The sequence below is a fragment of the Schistocerca americana genome, chromosome 2 (genome assembly GCF_021461395.2).
Source record: "Schistocerca americana isolate TAMUIC-IGC-003095 chromosome 2, iqSchAmer2.1, whole genome shotgun sequence".
Taxonomy (NCBI): Eukaryota; Metazoa; Arthropoda; class Insecta; order Orthoptera; family Acrididae; genus Schistocerca; species Schistocerca americana.
This window is the reverse complement of record NC_060120.1, coordinates 510,881,354-510,885,410: the sequence shown is the minus strand read 5'-3', so window position 1 is coordinate 510,885,410 and position 4,057 is coordinate 510,881,354. Positions and strand designations below refer to the sequence as shown.

At 37.3% G+C, this 4,057-nt stretch overlaps 1 pseudogene; it reads right to left on the bottom strand.

Moving 5' to 3' along the window:
- Positions 1-434: 434 nt before the first annotated feature.
- Positions 435-552, bottom strand: LOC124596873 (annotated as a pseudogene).
- Positions 553-4,057: the final 3,505 nt, after the last annotated feature.

Here is a 4,057-nt window from a genome sequence, read left to right as displayed (position 1 = left end):
TAATTTTAAATAGAGAATTTTTCATCATTAGGTATGGGGTCAACAAAAGTAAAATTTTCCAGAAATCGAGGAAGGAAACTTTTACAACTGCCGCTTCTGTACCCACATGGTAAACGCCTTCCGCCGACTGCACCGATAGCGATTTCTGGAAAAGTATGCATTTGCGGACCGTATACCTGATGATGAAAAATGCTATATTTACAATTGTCTATCGATCCCGCCAAGTTTGAGTCGATTGCTCGTCATAACCTTTAGGGGTGATTTTCTCAAAATTGCGGGGGTGTTGATTCAAAATATCTTAGATTCCTACGTTTTAGGAAGTACGCAAACGACCTGCCAAATTTGAGCCGAATCGGTTTGTCGTGTCTGAGGCCTTCCCCTTGTCAGTCAAGTAGCTCCTCGGGTTGCCTCACAAGGGCTGAGTGCACCCCGCTTGCCAACAGCGCTCGGCAGACCGGATGGTCGCCCATCCAAGTGCTAGCCCAGCCCGACAGCGCTTAACCTCAGTGATCGGATGGGTACCGGTGTTACCACTGCGGGAAGGCCGTTGGCATTCGCAAACCATAGCCTTCAAAAAATATATACTTGTTAATATTATCTTATTAAAAAATCTTTTAGTATTTTATATTATAGAAAACTAACCAACCCTCGTTAGTGTAGTTAGCATCACATGCCTTTGTCGTTAACGTTTAAGAACAATTTCTAATACTGCGTGCACATGCAGCAGACATATCTGTTGTCCACATGTTAAATTGGAATCTTTGTAAGAGATCCATCGACTTCACAAAGCCAAGAAAAGATAGCTCACTCAAACCGTACTTGGTATATTGTTGGCGCATGTTATGACCGCGCCCACGTGGACACGGTAGAGGTCGTTAGCGCCTGCAAGCGATGTTCTTCCGTACTGGAAAGTCCTCGGTGCTTCTGTGCTTCTACAGCGGTAATCATTCGTTGAATCAAATACTACCAATCCAAGTACTAATTTCAAAGCATCTAATGCAATCTGCTAATCATTTAACGTAGCATTAAAATTGTTCAAACCCAGGAAGTATTAAAATTCCATCGCCATAATCATATGTACTCGAACATTTACATCGGCTATCATCTATTGTCAAAACATAACTTTCAAAAGACAGAACCACAGATATAAAGTAGCACGTTATCGGCAATGGATAACTGACGTGTTGCAATACGCCTTGCTATTGGCACGTTACTCTTGTGCACGGGATAACACATTTGTAATCAGCAAATTTTTTTGTAGTTTAAAATTACAGTGGTACAATACAAATATGATGTAAAAGTGCGGAGTCTGGTTCCCATATACAAAGCCAATAGTTAACCGTAAGTGAATCATAAGCATTCACAAATTGTACATTAGATCAAAGTTGTCTTTTGAAAAGAGCAAAGTGACCACTGTGTTTAATTAAGACCGCTTATTTAATATTTCGTTAACTTTACCCTTATAAATTTCTAATTCCTCCAGAATAAACAGCTTTAATTCTTCGAGAGTTAACTGCAATATTTTTATAGATCTTTCGATTCTGCGGGAAACACGATTCGTGTTGCGTGAGTATTGAACAAAAGCTGCTCGTTTGTTAGGGCCAACATGCTCCATAAACTTTGTCACCAAGTCATTCCCTGTTTGGCCATTACAGAAGCGATTACATGAACTACATCTCAGTTTGTGCACATCTGACGCGTCGTATTTCTTGCCGTTATTTATTTTATCTTTTTTACTAACAGTATGTTTCAAGTTGAAATGGATACGGGTTGAAACGGATACAAGTTGAAAGGAACAGTGGTTGAAACTTAGTATGACTAAAAAGGATTAAGCACATAACGTTAAGAAATGCGATGCTGTAATTTGGTTTATGTGTTCGGTTCTATATTGACGAAACATGGCGTAACTTTACGACAAGGTTTAAGAAGCATATTGGCCCTACTAACAGAACAGCTGTCGCTCAGTACTCACGTAACACGAATCAAGTGTTCGGGAGCATCGAAAAATCTATAAGAATATTGCAGTGAACTCCGAAAGAATTTAAGCTTGTCATTCTGAAGAAATTACAAGTTTATACGAATAGAGTTAAGGAACCTGATAAAGTATCTAACCTACATTTTTTTGATGCAGTTATTAACTCATGGCGAAATATTATCTCTTTTTTCAGTAAACAGACTGCGCAATTTTACATCGTAATTACTTTATTTCAAAGTAATTTTAATGAAAAAGTTATTAGTGCTTGTAGATACGTTACATGTGCACAAGAGTAATGCGCCCTCAGCACTTTATACGAAAACGCTTCATTACTCACTACTGATTATGTGCCATTTTATACTTGTTGTTTAGCATTGCCAGAGCCAGATTTTAAGCACGGCTTGTAGTCAATGTAAATGTTGATTACTTATGATCATGGAATTGTAATTTTAATGCTTCGAGACGTAAGTAGTTTTAATGCTACATTAACTGTTCACTGGATTGTATTAGACTCTGTAAAATTTGTACTTCGGTTGGTACTACTGATTCAGTGGGTGATTACCAATGTAGAAGCACTAAAATATAAGGCTTCGCATTACGATTTAATATTACTTGTAGCCGCTAGCGACCTCTATCTAGTTCCCTTCGACATGGTCATAACACGGGCCGTCAGTATACCAATTACGGTTGAAGCGAGTTGACATTTCTTGTCTTTGTGAAGTCAGTGCATCTTGTATATCAATTACTATTTTATATATACATAAAAATACCAGGTGTGGGGCTAATGCATATGTTTTCACATTTGGAAATGTATGTTAACTGTTACGACGAAAGTATGTAATATTAATTACACTAATAACAGTAGCTTAATTTTCTAGAATGATAAACCTTTTTAAGAACATCTTTTAAAAAATATGTTAACAACTACACATTGTTTGTAGGCTAAAGTTTGAGAATGTACAATGTATTCTTAAATCAGTTATGGCAAACAAAATTTTTTGAATGCCACTGTGGCAGAAACTGGAAAAAATAAAATTTTGTAATCCAAGTTGCTGGGCCTCGGTCTTACATGATATTGGAACTTCATAAATATGAGCCTCGTCCGGTGTTATAGGATGACCTTGCCTGCCTTAAGTTTAGCCCAAAGTGTTTACAGTACAGTGTGACACCGTCGTATACACCAGCTAATATTCATAACATGCCGGGAAATGCAGAAAATGTACAGTGCAAAGCTGAAGTAGACAGGGTGAAATGCGATATCAAGGATGAATATGGACTCAAGGACAGGCTTTATCCGTATATACATAAGCCCTGTTAAGGGTGCTTAGTATTGTGACCTTTCTACAGATTTGCATTTTTAGTGAAAAGGTGGTGGAAGTTGTCGGTGCTTTACGTAATGAGTTACGCAAGGAACATGACAATAAAATTAAATATCTTTCTAGCGAAAATAATACTGAAAAATCTAACGTTGTGAATATGATGCAAACTCACGGATTTGCTGATGAAGTTGTAAATTTAACACACAACTCTCAGATGAGGAAACAGTATTACTGAACAAATGTTTAAAATATAGCCCTGCAGTCGTAGTATCTGGTAGCAATGCAACGGACATAGTGGCCTAACACAAAACTTTTTGTATGTGGGTAAAAGTGGGTAACATAAAAGAAGCCAGGGCTGCTCTTAAGATACATAGATTGCTGTTTAGTGAAAGACGGGAAGACGGAATTTTCAGTAATGATAATAGTCACTTAAGACTTAATGCTAATGATAGAAATTTACATGAAAATGAAGCTTTGACGATGAGACTGCATAAGGGAAATACTTCGGTTAATACAAGGCAAAGGTTTTGAGATTTTCTGGTGAAAATAACACAATAGAGGTTGATAAGTATGCAACATAATTATTTCCGACATTTCTGAGAAAGAAAATTGAAGACGCTCAGTTTTTGCTTGTCTCTTATTGAAAACGTAAACTAGTAAACATGGACTCTACGTGGCCATCTTTGAAGGCATTAATGAAACTTGTAACGCCGGAAATGCATATCCTCACATTTCCATCTATTGTACTATTATTTTTTTTCCG